At 38.0% G+C, this 22,327-nt stretch overlaps 1 long non-coding RNA gene across 1 annotated transcript; it reads left to right on the top strand.

The window, feature by feature from the left end:
- The first annotated feature begins 9,719 nt into the window (after nucleotides 1-9,719).
- Nucleotides 9,720-19,476, top strand: LOC107804673 (uncharacterized). The gene is made up of 4 exons (XR_001652281.2): nucleotides 9,720-9,878; nucleotides 11,888-12,014; nucleotides 18,072-18,254; nucleotides 18,741-19,476. It is a non-coding gene; the product is annotated as an uncharacterized LOC107804673 (long non-coding RNA).
- Nucleotides 19,477-22,327: the final 2,851 nt, after the last annotated feature.

Here is a 22,327-nt window from a genome sequence, read left to right as displayed (position 1 = left end):
ACCAACAATTGCGATCGCGGACCAACAATTGCGATCGCGTAGAACAAACTCACCCCAGCTCACAAATCCTCTTCATGATCGCATGAACTCACCCCGCGAATGCGGAGAACCACCTTCCCATGCTTATGCGATCACGATCTACCACACGCGAACGCAAAGAACATCGCGTGCCTCCCCAGCTGCCTCACTTCCTTATACGTGAACGCATTCCACTGTACGCGTTCGTGAAGAACAAGTTCCTCGACTTGCGCAATCGCACACATTACTTCGCGAACGCGAAGAGAAAGATCCACCAGTCCTCAAAGACCCTTCACAATCGCGAACCTTTCCTCGCGATTGCTATAAAGGATACTATAACACAAAAAATCAGCAGTCCCACAAAGGCAAAAATGAAGTCGAACTTGATCCGAATCACACCTGAAGCCCCCGAGACCCCGTCCAAACATACCAACAAGTCCTAAAATACGATACGAACTTAGTCGAGTCCTCAAATCACGTCAAACAACATCAAAAACACGAATCGCATCCAATTCAAGCTTAATGAAACTAATAAATTTCTAGCTTTTACAATCGATACCGAAACCTATCAAACCAACTCCGATTGACCCCAAATTTTGCACACCAGCCCTAAATGACATAACGTGCCTATTCTAACTTTAGGAACCAAAATTCGATCCCGGTAACCCAAAATTAAATCTCGGTCAAACTTCTCAACTCTCCAAACTTCAACTTTTTCAACTTTCACCAATTCAAGCCAAAATCACCTATGGACCTCCAAATCAATATCCGGACACACTCCTAAGTCCAAAATCACCATACGAAGCTATTAGAACAATCAAAACTCCATTCCTGAGTGATTTACACATAAATCAATATCCGATCAACTCGTTTAACTTAGGCTTTCAACTTTAGGACTAAGTGTCCCAATTCATTTCAAAACATCCCCAGAACCAAATCAATCACCCCGGCAAGTCACATAACAACAAATGAGTATAGAATAAGCAATAAATGGGGGAACAAGGCTATAATACTCAAAACAACCAGCCAAGTCGTTACATTCGGGTCTAGAATAATACATGAAGTCTCAAATAGGTGTGAATATCTGATACGCATCTCCCGTTCGGTCTCCCAAGTGGCCTCCTCGACTGGCTGACCTTTCCAGTGCACCTTCACTGAAGTTATGTTCTTTGACCTCAACTTTCGAACTTGCCGATCCAAAATAACCACCGGCTCCACATCATAAGTCAAATCTCCATTTAACTGAACCGTGCTGAAGTCCAAAACATGAGACAAATCACCGAAATACTTTTGGAGCATGGAAACATGAAACACTAATGAACACTCGGTAGACTAGGTGGTAATGCAAGCTTGTAAGCCACCTCTCCAATCCTCTCTAGCACCTCAAAAGGGCCAATATACCAAGAGTTCAACTTGCCCTTCTTCTCGAACCTCATAACACCCTTCATGGGCGGAACTCTGAGCAATACCTTCTCCCTCATCATGTAAGCAACATCACAAACCTTCCGATCATCGTAACTCTTCTGTTTAGACCGCGCCGTGCGAAGCTGATCCTGAATAAACTTAACCTTTTACAAAGCACCCTGAACCAAGTCAGTACCTAATAGCCTAGCCTCACCCGATTCAAACCAACCAATCAGAGACCGACACTGCATCCCATATAAGGACTCATACAGAGCCATCTAAATACTCGATTGGTAGTTATTATTGTAGGCAAACTCTGCAAGCGGCAGAAACTGATCCCAAGAACCCCCGAAATCCATGACACAAGCACGTAACATATCCTCGAATATCTGAATGATGCGCTCGGACTATCCGTCCGTCTGAGGGTGGAATGTTGTACTCAACTCAACTCGTGTGCCTAACTCTCGCTGCACTACTCTCCAAAATTGCGATGTGAACCGCGTGCCCTGATCTGAAATGATGGACACCAGCACACCGTGAAGGTGAATAATCTGGCGAATATAGATCTCAGCCAACTGCTCCAAAGAATAGGTAGTCCCAATTGGAATGAAATGTGCAAACTTGGTCAACCGGTCCAAAATCACCCAAATAGCACCAAACTTCTTCAAGGTCCGTGGAATCCCAACTACGAAGTCTATGGTGATACGCTCCCATTTCCACTCTGGAATCTCAAGCCTCTGAAGCAAATCGCCCGGCATCTGATGCTAGTACTTCACCTGCTGACAATTTAAGCACTGAGCTACAAAATCCATTATATCTTTCTTCATCCTCCTCCACCAATAGTGTTGCCTCAAGTTCTGGTACATCTTTGCGGCACCAGGATGAATGGAATACTACGAAGTATGGGCCTCTTTAAGAATCAACTCACGTAGACCATCCACACTGGGCACACAAATTCGACCCTACATATGTAACACCCCATCATCCCCAATAGAAACCTACTTGGCATCACCGTGATGAGACGTGTCCTTAAGGACAAGTAAATGTGGGTCGTTATACTGACACTCTCTGGTGCGATCATATAAGGAAGACTAAGAAACCACGCAACCTAGTTACTGACTAGGCTCCAAAACATCTAACCTCACGAACTCATTGGCCAAGGCCTGAACATCTGATGCAAGCGGTCTCTCACCAACACGAATAAATGCAAGGCTACCCATACTCACCGCCTTTCTACTCAAGGCATCATCCACCACATTGGCCTTCCCGGGATGATACAAAATGGTAATATCATAGTCCTTTAGCAGCTCCAACCATCTCCGCTGCCTCAAATTTAGATCATTTTATTTGAATAAGTGTTGAAGACTCCGGTGATCTGTAAATACCTTACAAGACACGCTGTAGAGATAATGCCTCCAAATATTCAATGTATGGATGATGGCTGCCAACTCTAAATCATGAACGGGGTAGTTCTTCTCATGCCAAGCCGAGAAAACTCCGAATCTCAGTAGCTGAAGATGGTCCGGGCCAACTCTGAATCGCCTCAATCTTTTTCGGATCTACCTTGATCCCCTCACTAGACACCACGGGCCCCAAGAATGCCACCGAACTGAGCCAAAACTCACACTTGGAGAACTTGGCATAAAATTTCTCCTCCCTCAACCTCTGTAGTACAGTCCTCGCATGTTGTGCATGCTTCTCTTGGCTATGTGAGTACACCAGGATATCATTAATGGATACTATAATAAATGAATCAAGATATGGCTGGAACATACTGTTCATCAGATGCATAAATGTTGTTGGGGCATTGGTCAGTCCAAAAGACATCACAAGGACTCATAGTGACCATAACGGGTCCTGAATGCCGTCTTCAGAATATCTAAGCCCTGAATCTTCAACTGGTGATACCCAAACCTCAAATCAATCTTAGAGAACACTCTAACTCCCTAAAGTTGGTCAAATAAGTCATCAATGCTCGGCAAAGGATACTTGTTCTTAATTGTAACTTTGTTTAACTACCTATAGTCGATGCACATCCGCATAGTACCATCCTTCTTCACAAACAGAATCGGTGCACCCCAAGGCGACATACTAGGCCTAATAAACCCCTTATCAAGAAGCTCTTGAAGCTGCTATTTTAATTCCTTCAACTCTGCCGGTGTCGTACGATACAAAGGAATAGAAATTGGCGGAGTGCCTAGCACCAAATCAATACTAAAATTAATATCCTTATCGGACGGCATGCCCGACAAGTCTGCAGGAAACACATCCGGAAAGTCTCGCACCACCGGAATAGAATCAATGGTAGGAGTATCAGCACCAACATCCCTCATAAAAGCCAAATTTGACAAACAGTCCTTTCCAACCATCCGTTGGGCCTTCAAATATGAAATAACCCTACTACGAACATAGTCTAGAGAACCCCCCCCCCCCAACCCCACTTGATCGTAAGTAACCCCGACATCGCCAACGTCACAGTATTAGTGTGGCAATCTAGAATAGCATGACATGGGGACAACCAATCCATGCCAAGAATCACGTCAAAATCAACCATACTAAGAAATAAGATATCAACTCTAGCCTCCAATCCTTCAATAGTCACCATACATGATCGATACACACGGTCCACAACAATATAATCGCCCAGCGATGTAGACACATGAACATGCGAAACTAAGGACTCACGGGGCATATCCAAATGACGAGCAAAATACGATGACACATATGAATAGGTGGAACCAGTGTCAAATAATGTGGAAGCATCCCTGTGGCATATTGATATAATACATGTGATCATTGTGTTTGAAGCAACGACATCTGGACTGACAGGGAAAGCATAACATCGAACATGTCCACTACCTGATCGGCCCCCCTTTAGGGCGACCTCTAGTTGTCTGGGCCCCACCCCGAACTAGCTGAGTGGGTGGTGTAGATGCTTGTGCTGGTATCATCAGTCGAGAACTCTGCTATGGAACCCCACTCAATAGTCTATGGCAATCCCTCTTGAGATGACTCAAGTCCCCTCACTCGAAATAACCCCTCCTTTGACGAAGTTCCTGCCCCTGATAACCTGAGGAACTGCTTGTAGAAACCTGAGAGGACGAAGCATGGCAAGAACTCTGCACTAGTAACGTAATGAATGATGTAGACCCAAACAAGCACTGTAATAACCATGGCTAACTGATGCACCACGATGAATCGGACGAGCCATCTGAGCAGGCCTATAAGGATGACCCATCCTGTGATGGGACTGTCCCCATAAGAAACACCGTTGAAACTGCCCGAACTACGAGGCCTCTTGGCCTCCCTCTCCTCACACTCCTGACTATGAACCTGCTCAAGTCGCCTAGCAATATTAACCACCTCGTTGAACCTAGCACCTAATGCAATCTCCTGAGTCATGACAAAGCGCAGTCCATATGTGAGGCCATCAATGAACCTCCTAATCCTCTCTCTCTCTCTCTCTCTCTCTCTCTCTCTCTCTCTCTCTCTCTCTCTCTCTCTCTCTCTATGTGGGAACCAACCAGATCGCGTGACGAGCTAACTCTGAAAATATCATCTCATACTGGGTCACGGACATACCTTCCCAGCGTAGCTTCTCAATCCATGCGAGTCTGAGGAACAAACTTCTCCATTAAGAGAACAGAGAACTCGTTCCACGTAAATAGTGTAGCACCGGCTAGCCTGCTCATTTCATAGGCCTCCCACCATCTCAAGGCTGTCCTAGACAACTGAAAAGTTATAAATGAGACTCAATTAGTCTCCATAATACCCGTCGTGCGAAGAATCCGCTGGCACCTATCTAAGAAGTCTTGAGCGTCCTCTGACTGAGACCCACTAAATGATGGAGGGTTGAGCCTCCTAAATCGTTCTAGCCTCTTTTGCTCCTCGTCACTCATAGGTGGACCCACCGGAGCCTGAGCTGCTATAACCAGTTGGGTTGGTAGTACCCCCGGTGTCTGAAGTCCCTGAACCACCTGCTCTGGAGTAAAGGCAGCGGGAGTCTGAGCACCTTTCCCGGCCTGAAAAGTGGAAGGTGCGGCCAAAACTGAAACCGCCCGAGCAAGGCTAGTGCATACAGTCAATATTTGGGCCAAAGCCTCCTGAAGGCCTTGATCACAATGGGCACAACTGGTGCCTGATCTGGTCCAACGGCTCAACCACATCTGGAATATGCTCCTGAGCTGGAGCAATGGATGGCTCCATAGGTGCTGCTCTAGCTGTTGTACAAGCTGCACCTCAGCCTCTACCGCGACCTCGGCCTCTCGTGGCCCTAGCTGGTGGTACTGGTGGCCGTCCACCCGATCCGGTAGCACGTGTCCTCACTATTTGTGAGAGAATAAAATAATTAAAGTTTAGTTTTCGGATTTAACAAATTCACACGACAGGACTACAAGAAAGCAAAGTTTTTCTAATGGTTCGGTAGCCTCTCAAAGATAAGTACAGACGTCTCTGTACCGATCCGCAAGACTCTACTAAACCTGCTCATGACTCATAATACCTATGAACCTAGGGCTCTGATACCAACTTGTCACGACCCCAAATCCTAACTCGTCGTGATGGCGCCTAACACACCGGTTAGGCAAGCCGAAACATGATAACGAAGGCAACCTAATAACGAAATTCTAGAAATAGCATAAACCTGAGGTCTCAATACAATAAAAACTGCTAATACAAAGTAAATCCCCCCAAAACCTGGTAAGTACAGAGTCATGAGCTTCTACAACAGAGTACAAATCTGAAACTGAATAATAAATACACTGTCTGAACTGTAACAATAGTATAAAAAAGAAAAGATAAGTCAAACTGCGACCAAAGATGCAACTCTACCTCGCCTCTAGCAGATAGTCCAATAAGCAAGCCTATTGCTGATAACTGGTCCCGCAACTGGATCTGCACAATTAAGTGTAGAGTATAATATAAGTACAACCGACCCAATGTACTCAATAAGTATCGTAAATAATACGGCAAGGTAAGAGAAGCACAAATTATTAATGATACTGGCTATCACCTGTTTAGTTTCATCCCTTAAACTGGTACAAAATAATATTGAAATCAAATCATCAAGTTTAGTAAGAAAGCATCCGTGTGTATGTGTGTGATTTCTCAAATACTCTACTTAGATAATGTCTTTGGCATATAGAAGTAATATGTAGTTATATCAGATAAATGATCAAGTAAATTGCAAGTAAATATAATGCAAAATCCAACAAAACAATAGTAGATTCCCTCACTTTCCCATATCTATTCCAAACCACTTATTAGTATTTTCAATATCTGCGTGTACACCATCAAGAGAGAAACACGAGAGGGTGACCCTAGAGGGATGGATCCGTATTCACATGTTGCACGGACAACTCACGTGCTAATAATAGAACTCGCACGGACAACTCACATGCTAATAACATCAATAAATGGATATGCACGTACAACTCACGTGCCAACAACACAATCCTCCCGGTATGATCACAGGCACAATAACACAATCCGTCCGGTATGGTCACAGCCCCCCAGTCCAATCATATCATACATGAGCAAATAAACAAGTATACATGTATCAAACGAGTGAATAACAAATCTCATGCTCCTGGATTGGTATAAACAACATGCTAGTGTAGGCATGTGCAAGTGTACTATTATAACTCAAACCAGCAATTTCATCAAAGATTAATATTTATCAGTTCATTCTGGGATTAAGACCCTATGTAGCCTCAAACATAGCTTAAATAGTTCACAACAATGTCACAGGTGTGCAAAGCATCATAGCTTAAGGTTTAACAGTCAAATTCTAGGCTTATAAGAGCCCGAGCACAACCCGAACATGAATAAATAATTCCGGTGCCCGCATATGGGTTCATCCCCATGCATGTACGCACCCAATAGCATGTAGCTATCACAATAATTCAGGTAACCAGTGCCTCAACCGAGTTTAGATAAGATACTTACCTCAAACGAATCAAATCACTCCGCTAGCAAGCCATTTCCACACGTATCGACCTCCGAGAGGCTCGAATCCCAATTGATTCATTGAAAATCCCTCTTAAAGTCGCCACAAACCGAGCTCTCTAAGTCCAAAAGATGAAGAATGAAATAAAACCCTTATTTTTTAAATTTATCTATGCTGCCCAGTTATTGACTTTCGCAATCACAGACCAACAATCACGATCGCGTAGAACAAACTCTCCCTAACTCATAAATCTTCTTCGCGATCGCGTGAACTCAGCCACGAACACAGAGAACCACCTTCCCAAGCTTATGCGACCGCGATACACCACACGCGAACACGAAGAACATCGCGTGCCTTCCCGATTGCCTCACTTCCTTATACGCGCGATCCACTGCACGCGTTCGTGAAGCACAAGTTCCTCAACTTCCTTAATCACGCACCTTACTTCGCGAACGCGAAGAGAAAAATCCAGCAGTCCTCAAAGACCCTTCGCGATCGCGGACCTTCCCTCACTATTGCGATGAAGGAAACCAGAACACAAAAAATCAACAGTCCTACAAGGCTAACATGAAGCCAAACTTGATCCGAATCACACCTGAGGCCCCTGGGACCCCATCTGAACTTACCAACAAGTCCTAAAACACGATACGAACTTAGCCGAGGCCTCAAATCATATCAAACAACATCAAAAATACGAATCGTACCCCAATTCAAGCATTTCGGAGTCATTTACATATAAGTCAACATTCGGTCAACTTTTTCATCTTAGGCTTCAAACCTTGAGACTAAGTGTCTCAATTCATTCTGAATCATCCCCGAAACCAAACCAACCATCCTGGTAAGTCCCATAACAACAAATGAGCATAGAACAAGCAATAAATGGGGAACGATACCATAATACTCAAAACGACCGGCCGAATCATTACAACACTATTCTTATACAGCCTACCAAACGACCCCTATGAAGTCTTTAATAAGGGCATCTCCAATCCTTGCACCGTTTTTACACCAAAATGGTGCAAATTAATTCCAATCCATTACACCATTTTTTACACCAAAAAAGAATATCTTTTTTATGTTATTCTCTCTCTTCTATATTATATTATTTTCTTTTATTTAAATTTATTTTTTATTTCATAAAACAAATCCTTTCCTTTTTCTTTCTTACATATTTATTTCATATAATTCATATTCCTTTCTTATATAACCATTTAATATAAAATTATTTTATACCATAAATTTTAAATAATATAAATTATAAGCAAATATTATATATTATACATATTAATGGATAATTCAAATAAAAGTGAAATCATTGATAAAATATAATTAAATAAATATTACATTATGATAAAAATTAATTTAATTTTTACATAAATATTCGACTTTCAGGATTAGTATGTTGCTCCCATAAATGCTCTATTAATGCATTACGAAATGCAAAATGAGCATCTTTGCCCTTAATGTTCTGTGTCAAGCTAAAAATTATTCAAAACGATAATTTTCATCTACTACAATTTCTAGTGTTGGAGCTGGACCTTCCCAAGCATCTTGAATTGGTGCATTAAGATCACACTCATCCTCGATTATCATGTTGTGCAATATAATACATGTAGTTAATATGTCATGTAGCACCTTTTTTTCTCCAAAAATGTGACTGCCCTGCAATAATTGCAAAACGAGATTGCAAAACTACGAATGCATGTTCAACATCTTTTCGATATGATTCTTGTTGCATGGCAAAATATTTATTCTTTTGAGAACGTGGCTCACGAATAGTTTGCACAATAGTAGAACAAAAGAGAATAATGCATAAAAGAAGTCAACAATTTCAACAGCCACAACCACGCCAATCCTCTGCCACATACATCCAAATGTGGAAGCAACCTACCAGAGTACTAAATTATTGTAATAATTTTCTTATCCCATTATGTTATTTAATGTATTTTGAATTTTAATCTAAATCAGTCGCTACTGTATTAAATATTTGATTTTATGTTATTTAATGAACATTGTGTTATTTATTAACAATATATTATATTTTATGTTTACACTTTTTTATTTTTGTGATGGTTATATTTTTTTATACAATTATAACTTATAATAAAATTAACTTATAATTTTATATAAAAATAATATATACAAAAATTAATTTATAAAAATTATACACTAAAATTAAAATATAAAATTAATATTATAAAGATATTACATAAATATAATAGGTAAATTAGAAGTGTTATATAATAAAAGATATATTAATAAATATTAATGATGTTGATTAATAGTGTTACAACTATTCACACGCCAAAATAGTGTGAAAAATGGCTTGGGTTGGAGCACCAAAATAACAAATCTTACTCCAAAATATCATTTGGCGTAAAAATTGGCTTAGGGTTGAGATGGTCTAAAGGCCCCTCATATACACGTCTAGCTCCGCACAAAATCCCTCGGCTCTTCAAAGTTTCTCGGTTCTGTACTTTTCTTCCTTGCTGAAGAATCAGTCTTTGAGGTACATCTTCTATTGAACTTGTGTTTCTTTTTCTTTTACTTTGCCCAATTACTGAAATTGTTGTCTTTCGATCGTTATGTAATTTTTGTTTGGGATTCGTGTCCCGCATCTTTTACTTAGGACAAACCACAACAATTCGAAAAATAATAAAGAAACTTTGTTAAGTTTGAGAATTTGTTGTTTGTTTCCAGAACTAAAGGGTTAATTTCCGAGGTTTTACTCCTAATTTGTTTTGTTTTTTCCCTGGAGTTGATTGTATTAAGGAAGTTGACCAATCTTAGGGAAAGGAAAGAATCAATGTTTATACAAAATTTCTGATATTGGAGCTATGTAATGCTAGCAAGTTTTCTCAGTTAAAAGAAACAATTCTTTTTTATTAATTTGATGAAAAATCTTGGTTAAACGTATTAGATTTGTGATTTATGGGAAACAATAAATTTTACTTAAATTTATGAAAACATTTATCTATGGAACTGCCATTTTTTTTTATAGTGGGTTTTATAGGGTTCTTTCTTGTACTACAAGTGTGCAACTCAGTGGTATGTTAAGGGTGTTGATGACAAACAACATTTTTTTTTACCTGTACAACCTTCAGTTAAGTTGAAACTCTTTCCGGAGGATTATCATTTGGTTTACACTAACAAATTTGTGCTCTGGTTCTAGGTGGATGTAATTACATAAAGTATGTCATGGAATATTTTAGGCTAGGTTGAGCCTTATTACACCTAGGGTGTAGGATGTCATCAAATGCCTTTGCCGTGATTCATCTCCCTTCAAAGCTGATCTTTAGTGGTTATTAACCCGAAGAGTCAAAATGTGGTGACTGTAAGTCTTTGTATTGTGAGGTGTCCACCTCTAAGATAGGGTATGCCTTTAGGCGTCAATTTAGTCATCTTCAAGTTATTCATTAGAAGATAATATCTATTTGTTGTCTTCTAGTTAACTTTAGTTTGTAAAAGTCATTTGAAGTCTGGAGCCTCTATTTATATAAAGAGCTCGTTCGTTTCTTTTGTAAAAAAAAAGTGGTGGAACTCATTTAGAGCTTGCACAAAACAAGAGAGGCTCTTACTAGAATAGTTCTTTTATTTGTTCCTTGGAAATCTCCTAAAGCCCAATTAGATTTATTTGGTGCTTCCTTAACTCATTTAATTTAATGTGCTCTAGACTTGCCTCTGTGAGATGTATATTGGAAAAAGCAAGCTCGTGCAAGTTTTGATCCTTTGCTATGGTACTTGTAGTTGGTTCATATATAATAGGTAGGTCTTGAATATGAAAATATTAGAAACCAAAAGAGTTCTCCAGAATTGTCTGATGCGCATGAGGGACTTTGCGCTGTGATGGCTGAGCTTGCAGGGATCCCCACTAGTGATGCTACAGGAAAAACTCGTAGAGTCCAGGGTTCTGATCCCTTCTTGAGAAAGTTAAAAAACTCCGCATGTACTGTGGAGAATGGTGGATGTATACGTAGCCAGTAAATCAGCTTTATGGTCTATTACCGAATGGAATATTCACCACACCCTGCATGCAAATTTGTTTAACTTTTGTGAGGGTAAACTTGAACTCCGAAATGCACGACATCTTCCTGACTCTGATCCCACCCAGTTGAAAAGGATATCTTGTCCAGTAATGGGCTCGAAGCCAATTTATTTACTCGATGACTGGCCTATCAAACAAAGTTTGAAATACGATCATCTTAAAAGTTGAACTAGGACACCTAGAATTGCTAAATCAATTGTTGTTGGAGACTCAGAAAACCATTTGAATGTTGCAATCAGATTTCAATTTTGAACCCTTTTCGTTATCAGAAAATGTGATTTTCCCTTTAAAATACTTGCAGGGGTTAAAAAACCTGGTTGTAGGTGGTGGCTACATTCTGACACTTCAGTTACCAATGCATACACTTTTAACTCTCTTATGTCAAATGAGTTTACTGTAACTTACTTGAAAAGTATGGTTTTATACTGGTTTTGTAATTATCCTGATAATTTGCTGCTTTTGAGATGCTACAGAGTAAGTAATTCAGAATGAGTGGAACAAGAGAGAATTGATCAGCAACCACCAAGACTCCAGCAGATTTTCTGAAGTCTATTCATGGACGACCTGTTGTTAAATTGAACTCAAGTGTTGACTATCGAGGTTAATCACTCTGATGATTCCTTTTGTTTCTTATATTTTTTTGAACTTGCTTTCCTCTTGCTTATACATTGTTTTTATTTTGTAGTGTTATATTCAACAACATGACTAAGCCATAGCACAAAGTATACTAATAAGAAATGTAGCGTAGTTGCCCTTTTCTCACTTTAAGATTTGTATTTGGACCTCTAATAATTAGTAACAAGAGTAGATGAAAAGGTCCTTGAGATACTAAAGCTATGACACAAAATAAGGTTTTACTAGAGTGAGAAACGTTGAGTATTCTCGCGTTACAGATACTTATTTTCTTATCATCACATTTCAAATATTTGTTAGTCCAGATGACCACCATTTGCCTTATCAATCAAAAGATTACCGCCATTTGCATTGACTATGAATGGTCAGTAGACCAAACTAGCGCTAATCCCAGTACACCTGTGTAATAAATATCTAAATTGATGGATTGTAAAGTAGGAGTTGCTCTGTGATAAAAACTATACTAATACTTTGTGAAAAGTTGATCTTGGTCGTAGGCATCCGTGGCATCCATTATGAAAGTGAGACTAGTAGCCTGTTTTGCCAAGCTTCTAAAATCAACTTATTTCGAAAAGTACTTTTCTCAAAAGTGCTTTTCAAAAAAATTACTTTTGGTGAGAAGCAGTTTGTGTTTGACTAATTAATTGTAAAAGCACTTTTGAGCAGCAATTAGTATTTGGCCAAGCTTTTAAGAAGTGCTTCTAAGTTGGATATCTTTGGACATAAGAATTGTGAAATTCCGGAAATGGTATTTGAAAATTAGAGTTGTGTTTGGACATGAATACAATTTGAAGTTGTTTTTGAAATTTTGTGAGTGATCTGAAGCGAATTTTGAAAAAAACCTTTTGGAGTTTTTCAAATTTTCGAAAAATTCCGAAATTCAACTTCAAGTACAATTTGAAATGGCCTAACACTGATTCCGAAAAAAAAAAGTGAATTTTTCGAAAAAAGTGAATTGTTTAGGGTCAAACTTGCCCTAAGTGTATTTTTTTCGAAACTGTTTTTCAGAAAAATGCTTTGGGTGAGAAGCTACTTTTTCAGCTTCTCAAAAACTGTTTTTGCTTTTACTCAAAAACACTCTTTTTCCTTCTAAAAGCTTGGCCAAACTCTTCACTGTATCTTTGAAAAAAGCACTTTTAGCACCAAAAAAAAAATATTTGGTCAAAAAGAAGCGGCCAAACAGGCTATAAGCTTTTTGACCTGAAGTTAAGAATCATTTGATGCAATTAACATATTGAACATTAATTCTGAGAGATTTTAACCGTATGCGGAAGTTGGAAATACTGTTTGCAAAGTTTATGTGTTACTGGTTAGTATACTTTATTGTTCTCTAGATCTCCTGTATCAATGATTGATTTTATTAGTTGTTTTATGTATTTGCCAATGGGTTCCTGAATAAAATGTTATGTCGAGAGAACCATTTGCTTTTTGGTCCTTTCTTGGTGCTTATGAATGCTTCATTGCATTGTTATTTGGTATTGGTCTCCTTCTCTGCAATATATTCCTATATTCCTGATGTAGTGCATCTTGAAAAGGAATTATCAGCTACAATCCTTTTGAGCCATCACATTTACGGATTCAGCTCCTCTTGAGGGAGCATCTTCTCCTGGTTGTCCCGTTCCAATTAAATTTTTTGACATGTGTTCTTTTAACAATTCAATGAATTTGATTTATTTTATTAATCAGTATAGTACCTTTCCTATCATTCTGCCAATGACTTATACAATATTTTGGCAAAATGGTAAGAAAGATAATATTTTAACTATTGGTTAAACTATATTGATTAGTAAGAAATCACATGTTAAAAATTTAAACTAGAACTGGACGAACAAGAGAGGAGCTGAATCCAAACAATTTGACTCGTCAAAATGGGTGGGCAATTAAGTTTTATGGTTACGACGTCAATGAAAAATCATAACACATGACCCAAATGGAGACTGACGTTCGAAGAATACTTTAGCAAGAGTCAACCATAAAGTTCTACAAGTACTAATTTTGAGGTAGTATATGAAAATTAACCACCATGCTTGCCAACCGTAGTGTTCATTAAACATGGCGGAGGTCCTCTTGTTTATGGAAAGAGACTAGACAATATTAGGTTTTCTGAGGGAGAAAGATGGTTTGTAGGTGGAGGAGAAGAATGCTCTAACCGATTGAGCTAAATCAGTTCTATCGTGAGAAATTTGGAAGAAGAAGGATATAAAATTGAGTCTGACAGTGAAACGGAGAGAGGGAATGTGAAAGACTGTTGACCATGGACCATGGTTAAGACGTCTGAGCTAATACAATAAGTTTATCCATTGAATTTCACATGGGATGTGTCAAAAACTTAATATAGAACTGGAGAAACTTGGAATGGTTACTAACGGGATAGGAGCATAAGATGTTGGCGAAAGGAAAAAATCTCGTCAAGCGGATGGCAGAGAGTGGCTGCCCAATCAGGCCTTTAGCTTGGGATGGTCTTTCCAAACTTTATATTGAAGCAGGAGAAGTGGAGAAAGCCGACTCCATATTGCAAAAAGCTGCGGAACATACCCACTGGAAGCCAAAATTTACTTCTTTTATAGCTATTATGGAAAAATAAGCAAAGAGAGGCAACATTCATAATTCTGAGAGCTGTTTTACCAAATGAGACAAGCTGGATATGCTGGTCGAGTTCGCCAATTCCAATGTCTTATTCAAGCCAATAGCAATGCCAAAGAACCTTGTTATGGAATTGCTGAGAGAATGAATGCTGATAATGTGTTTCCAAGTAGAATGTTGGCAAACATGTTGCCAGACGCCGATCCATTTAAGAAGATCGATGTGTCTGAGTTGTTGATATCTTTCTTCTCGAAGCAAAAGTGCTTCTTGCTTCTCTTGTGTACCTATGTAATTATACTGTAGTAGTAGTGGTTAGTTGCATGATGAACACTTAACAACAGATATCATCAATTCCTCTTTAACTGGGTATGATGCTATTCTTGCTCTGCATGGATTTAAGATGTATTGCTGTCATTGGTTTGATGTATTGTAACTTTGGTTTAACTGTGTCTAGAAGCATTCCACGACACAACACGAATCTTCCTCTGCCTGCATTTGACTCAAGACTCGAGCTTGAAAGCTGTACAAATAAGTGCTGAATCTTATGGAGCACTACAATGACATGCCTTCTCACATAGATCCCCTCACGAAATGGTGTGTTTGAAAACTAAACTTTGCTTGAGTAACTTGACATTATGTTAGCCATCCCGCCATCTAAAACTTATAGCTAGTGCTAACCTTATTCACTAGCTAGGTTTAAAGTCAAGTTTCAGATTCCACCTTTCTCCGAAAATGATATTGCAATGTTCTAATGGTATATAAACAAAAATATTTGCCGTTCCCCGAAGTGATATTGCGGTGTTTTAAGAAATGATATTTGTTAAGATCATCCACTTCAGTTAGTGACTACAATCTCGTTACTTTACTTAACTCCATTCGTTTCCGTTGTAGTCCAAACAAACATGAAATATATGTAAGATCCATTGCTATAGATGTTGGAGTACCGCTTTTTCCTGTCCGAGAATCTCCATCTGCTCTAAGTGAGCGAGAGCTAGAGTCCTCATTCAGCTTGGTTATTCGAAAGACTTGTCTCTTTACCCCTTGCATGTTTGTCTTTTCAAAAGTCATACCCTTCTTCTAAATCCGCACTAGTCCTATTTCATGTGCAAAACCTCTTTAATAAGGACCTCTCTTTAATCTTTCTCCCTCATTCCTCATTTTGTTTATAGAAAGAGAATAAGTTCTATGTATTGAGTAACAACGTGTGTATGCTACTGGGATTTAGGCGGTTGGTGGTTCTGAGAGTTGCGAGTCCTACAGTCTCAACTTGCACTCAAATCTCATTCATTACGCGTCTTACTTGATGCACTGTGGTCCGCGTCTTGACGGTCGTTTGCGCAATTTGTACGTCTAATTGGTTCCAGCCACCCCAACCTTAATGAATGGATTGTGAAGGGGTTAGTCAAGCAGTTGGGGATTTTGGTTGGTTCCTGTTTGCCTTCCCTTTTCATAGTCCATTAGAGGGTAGGGTGGTCAACTTAGAGGGCAGCCACCTCCTCTTTTGTTTCAAAGACATTTAATCACAAACAACTTACAAGCAAATTATGCTTAGCGTACAATTAACTAGTTTTCGAAAATCTCTATAATTATCTATCTATCTACAACAACGGCCCAGTAAAATCCTACAAGTGGGGTCTGGGGAGGGTAGTGTGTACACAGACCTTACCCCTACCCCAAAGGAGTAGAGAGACTGTTTCCGAAAGACTCTCGGCTCAAGAAGACGGAAAAGACGAGAAGAGAAGGGACAATATATTAGTACCATCAGACAGAAATCAAAGAAATAATAACATCATAAGAACTAGAAAATAGTTGAAATGCAATAACAAAATCAGAAAATATACTATATTAAAAGCAGGAAGACCATTAATATAGTATACTATATCTATACTTTTAATATATTATATCTGTACTTTTAATATAGTGTAGATAGATAATTATCTTTTTCACGCTAAGAAGAACTTATTTTATTTTTCTAGTGTTGGCTTTAACGAAAGGAAGTGAACAACAAATGTAGAATAAAAGCAAAAGAAAAAGGCAAAAAATTGGCAATCTAAAAACATTTGGACCAAATTATAAGGAAGCGCAAATGCCAATTTACCTCGGCCCAATTTTAGAAATTCAAATTAGGGCTATCTCTTCAGCCCGTCGATTCCATTCTCCATTTCTTTCTGATAGAACTCAAATCTCCATTTCTCTTCGGCAAAATTGAGTTGTAAGTTCCCTCTTTCTCTCCTAATTTTTGTAGTTAATTATCTATTTGATTATTAATTATTTGGAGCTGATGTTAAGACTAAATTTGAGCATTTTTTAACTATTATTTTGCTAATAGAGATTAGAATTAGGAGCTGTTGGTTTAGCGGTTAGTTTTATTAGACAAGGTATTCTTGATTCTTCTCACACACACGGTGGAAAAAAGAAAGAAGCTATATTTGTTTTTACTTCTAAAGATTGAATAAAATTATAATTCTTTTTAACTTAGAGCTTTTCCGATAAGTAACTGTTGTGATTTTATTGATGTATACCAGTAAAACTGCAAAAGAATGAGTGGTTACATCCAAAAAGACTCAGCTTTATAGTGTGTAAAGAGCTAAGAAAATCTATTAGGGGACGGGGGCTCGGAAACATTGGCCATGGCTAAGTTAGACCAAAAGTTAAGCAAAGATGGAGCTCATCCGGCATTTGATTATAAAATGGATTGACTAGCACTAGAGTACGAGCTAGAATTTGAAGTTTATGAGTTCTGGATTTTAGTCCTTTTAAGTTATGCAAAAGAATGAGTGGTTACATCCAAAAAGACTCAAACTTTATAGTGTGTAAAGAGCTAAGAAAATCTATTAGGGGACGGGGGCTCGGAATCAAATGTCCTGGCTAAGTTAGACCAAAAGTTAAGCAAAGATGGAGCTCATCCAGCATTTGATTATAAAATGGATTGACTAGCAGTAGAGTTCGAGCCAGAATTTGAAGTTTCTGAGTTCAGGATTTTAGTCCTTTTAAGTTACTGAGCTCTAACTTAATAATTTATACATATTCAATAGTTCTGTTAAGGCAAATACAGAGTTTGGATGAAAGCTATTGCGTTGGCCAAACCTGTAACCAAAGAGCTCCCCCCGGACTAGCAGGATGAATTATCCTAAGTAAATGTTTAGGATTACTGTATCCTACATAGAGGGTGGAATTGATAATCTTTGTAAGAGCTTAATTGGACAAGAACTTTTAGGAAACCAGTGCCCCTCTATTTTTGCTGATGTCGGTATGATTTTTTGATTTTTTTTTTAAATCTACTTTATTTTTTAAAAAGTTGTTTGTATATAGATATTTCATTTGGAGCATCTTGATTAATGTTTGGTTAAACTTCTAAGTTGTTCAATGAGGGTTATTTGTTGGATGCATTTGTTTGTGTAATGTGATTTAGTTATCTGATTTTTTGAACTTGTTTTTCAGTTTTGTATACTGAATGTGAGCTTGTGTATTAAAGAGTTCAACGTCAGTCATATATCAGCAATGCCTCACAGAACTCGGCCTATGGCAGCTCTTCTACTGTTTACTGGACTTAATGTTGTTTTGGTCTCAACAATAACTCCTGTCTATGATTTCGTATGCTTCCATCCATATTGGGAAAGAAGAGTAAGACTTGTTCTTTGCATCTCCACTATCAATCTGAAAACTGTTCCTCTATTCAGCAATCATTGGCTTGTATTACGTCTTTACTGTTTCTTGTTTATAATCCTCTGTCCAAGTTATTGTTCGTGATGAGACATTTATTAGAATAAATGTTTTTGCTATTTGTATCTTTTTGTTAGTAGAACTCTTAGTATTTTGCCTTAAATGAATCTTACAATTATCATGAACGTGCTTTGCGTTGTTGTGGCTTTAGCGGGGCAGTTAGATTATGTTATGAAGTAAGTTGATTTTAGTAAAACCAAAACTTAAGTTTAGCAGAGAGTTTTTATTAAATATTTGCTAATTTGAGGTAGACTTTAATTCTTTTTGAACTTTCCCTAATCACCTCTACCCAATTTCGTATTAAATGCTCTAATTCTGTGTATTTTTTTTTGTCTCTGTCCTCTTATTACCGTATTATTGATAACTTATTTCCTAAATCTATTTCAGAGAGAGCGTCGGCGTCAGGAACGTGAAGCAGCTTTAAGAGGTTCAGCAGCTGCTTAGTGTGATATCAGGGTTGGAAATTCTATCTAGCATACTCCCTCCGTTACAATTTATGTGAACCTATTTCCTTTTTAGTCCGTGCTAAAAAGAATGACCACTTTCCCTATTTGGAAACAATTTACCTTTATACAATGATTTATAGCCACACAAAATATATGTGCCTCATTTTACACCACAAGTTTAAAAGTCTTCTCTCTTTTCTTAAATTCCGTGCCCAATCAAATGAGTTCACATAAATTGAAACAGAGGGAGTATTATTTAATTTAGCCTTGTCTCGAGAGAAAATCAACTTAATTAAAAAATATGAAAGAAATTGGAGCCATACACGATTGTACAACATGTTTTTGTTGGTTCCATGGTAAATATGGAGTCACAATCTGAAGTTGAGCAAAGTGCTGTGCATGGCTTACACTAGAAATGGAAGAAAGAAAAAAGAAGATAATGCTTCTTACCATGCATGCCTGCTATTTTTGAAAAGCCTTGTGACAGAAGTTATTTAGAAGCTTAGAGCATAGTGCTAGAACGTTTTCAAAGTTGATTAGTGTTCTTTTGCTTTGTATGATGTAAGATTATTGATAACTTAACGATACTTGCTAATCTTACAAGCCATCGGATGGTTTTAATTCTTTGGTGTACCCCTTTCATTTTAGTTTAATTACAACTTTATCCCTTTTTTTTCTCCTTTTATGAAGATATTGTGTTGAACATGGATGCCAATCTAGCTTCTACTTTATCTTTCTCAACAGGAAAACTAAAATAGCTATGGTTATAGATTTCTTGCCATATCAGAAAACTTGCATAAAGTTATTATAGAGATCTTCGAAAATTAGTTAATTGCATGCTAAGCATAATTTGCTTGTGATTAATGTCTTTGAAACAGAAAAGAAGGTGGGCGCTCTAAGTTGACCACCCCATCCAGTAATGGACAATGAGGGGGTATATCAATCAAAAATTCGAACCGCTTGATTGACTCCAAGAGTCTGCGACGGTCATGCAACACTATCTTGAATTCTCCTGATAAACGAGCGTGCTCACTCTCGATGTCCATTATAACCAACGTCCTGATTTGCACAAAAATGTGCAAAAATATAGTATGAGTACATGACAACATGTACTCAGTAAGTAACAAGACTAACCTCGGTGAAGTAGTGACGAGGTTCAAGTCATGTGATACTCACTAATCAAAGAACATGTGCAACATTTATATAATTACTTGCGACAAGGATATTACAGGATGCAATACCATCAACTCAACAAATATGAGATATCAACTCAACATAGATAAATCAATCTTGACAATCAAATCATCAAATAATAACAGAGGCATATGATAGCATGTTAAGTGCAACGTGAAAATATGTGAAATGCATGACAACGCAACGAATTCACTTGCATGATCAAGAATGCCACCTTATACTACTCATTATCAACCGAGAATAGAGCTGTCAAAATGAGCCAGCCCAACCCAGCCCAAGCCTCGCGGGGTTTTAAATTTGGTGGGCTAGGGCTGGCCGGTCTGCCATCTAAATGGGCCTTAAAATGGCCAGCCCAACCCAACCCTAAGAGGGTTGCGGGCTAGGGCGGGCTGGCCCTTCGATTTTTTAGAAAAAAAAATTCTTCAAATCTTTAAATATTTCTTTGTGACATAGTCTCTTAATCATCGATTTCTGTTTGTTTAGAGCGTACAAGAATCTTGATATTTGACTTGTAATCTCGTAATTGAAATGCAAATTCTCTATATCTCTAACTCTTCTTTTCTAATGTTACATTAATATTTTTTTAATACTTTTCTTTTACTTTTTCCATGTTTAGGGATTGCTTCAATACGTTTATATGTTGAGATTATTTAATTTAGGTTTAACATCATTTGTTGATTTTATCATTATAATCCATAAAAATTTTAAAATTCATGAAATTTGCTAGTGTTGTCAATTTTCTTTGGTTATTAAAACTTGACCTTTTTCTATACTGAAGAGCAATTTAATTATTAGTGATATATTAAAGTAACTAAATTGATCATTGGCCACTTAAAATAATATTTTTTTTTTGAAAAAAATATTATTGGCCACTTAAAACTTTCCTATTTTGTTGTTAATTAAGCAAAAGAAAACTAATCTGTCATACTACATGCATATCAAAAATCTAAATTCTAATTGATATGGAAGGGTAAATGAGCAATCTAAGGTTGGGGAATGGAGATTATAGTTAATAGTTTTTTTAGTTTTTACTTTTTTTAAATATTAAATATTAAAATTTAAATGTAATTAGTTTTTGGCCCACGGACCGGCACAACCCAGCCTCGTTCAAGCCTCAAGGGCAAGTGGACTGACTTGGGTCGGACTTATAAGCCTCAATTTTAAATGAGCTAAAAAAATTCCAACCTAACCCTATCCAAGTAGCGGGCTGGGTTGGGCTGGCCTCACGGGCCAAACCCATTTTGACGGCTCTAACCTAGAATGCCATACTTAAACTCCCCATTGAAATCAATCACATCAATTTAAGTACCATAATCCGTGTGTAAGCCATCAAGAGAGAAACATGAGAGGGCAACTCTAGGAGGATAGATCTGTATCCACACGCTGCACGACAAAAACCTCATGCCATAGCAATAAGCGCACGACAAAAACCTCGTGCCATATCGGTAACCATATCATCATAATCGTATGTCAAAGACCTCGTGCCACAACATTATTACAATAACAATATTTTCATGGAAGAGACCTCGTGCCAACACCCAATCAATCTGCTCAACATGTCCATATGTGCCATGATCATAACAAATTCAAGATAACAATTTATCATCAAGAGACATATTCTCACAATTCATTAATAATGTGCACAAGGACATGAAAGCATTAAAATGCAGATGTGTGCTCAAGATATAAGACGTGATTATGACAAAATCAATTTAGCAATAATTTTACAAATGCCCATCTTGGCTAATTAGTAGATACTAACCCTAAAACATGATCTCTAGCATAAAAGGATAAGCTCACGCAGTCATACAAAGGATTACACATGTAACATAAATAGCACACAATTAAATTAAGGGATAGTAAAAGACTAGAGTCTAATTCGATTTTTTTCGTACATAGCACCCGCATATACGCTCGTCACCTCGCATATACGTTGCTTTATATACATAACAATTAAATAATTAAGGTCCAATCCTAAAGGTTATTCTCTGACACAAGATTAAGCAAGATACTTACCTCAACAAGCCCAACTCAACCCTCTAAAATCGACTTTCCCATAGAAATCACCTCTAACAGGCTCGAGTTTAGCAAAACATAACTCACTAACGTCAACAAATGCTATAGGAATCAATTCCAAATAATAAAGCTTCAATCTTTATTTAATTTCCAAAAAGTCAATAAAAGTCAACCCAAGCGCATACGGTCAAAATCCGAGTCAAGAGGTAGATCCTGACTACCCATAACCCCATGTATCCAAATATGTGATTAGATTTCAAGATGAAGTCCAAATCATATCTCAAACCCCTAATTTACATTTTCTTAAATAGTAGAAAA

The sequence above is a fragment of the Nicotiana tabacum genome, chromosome 15, assembly GCF_000715075.1.
Source record: "Nicotiana tabacum cultivar K326 chromosome 15, ASM71507v2, whole genome shotgun sequence".
Taxonomy (NCBI): Eukaryota; Viridiplantae; Streptophyta; class Magnoliopsida; order Solanales; family Solanaceae; genus Nicotiana; species Nicotiana tabacum.
The sequence above is the reverse complement of the archived record's forward strand: the minus strand, read 5'-3'. Positions and strand labels throughout refer to the sequence as shown.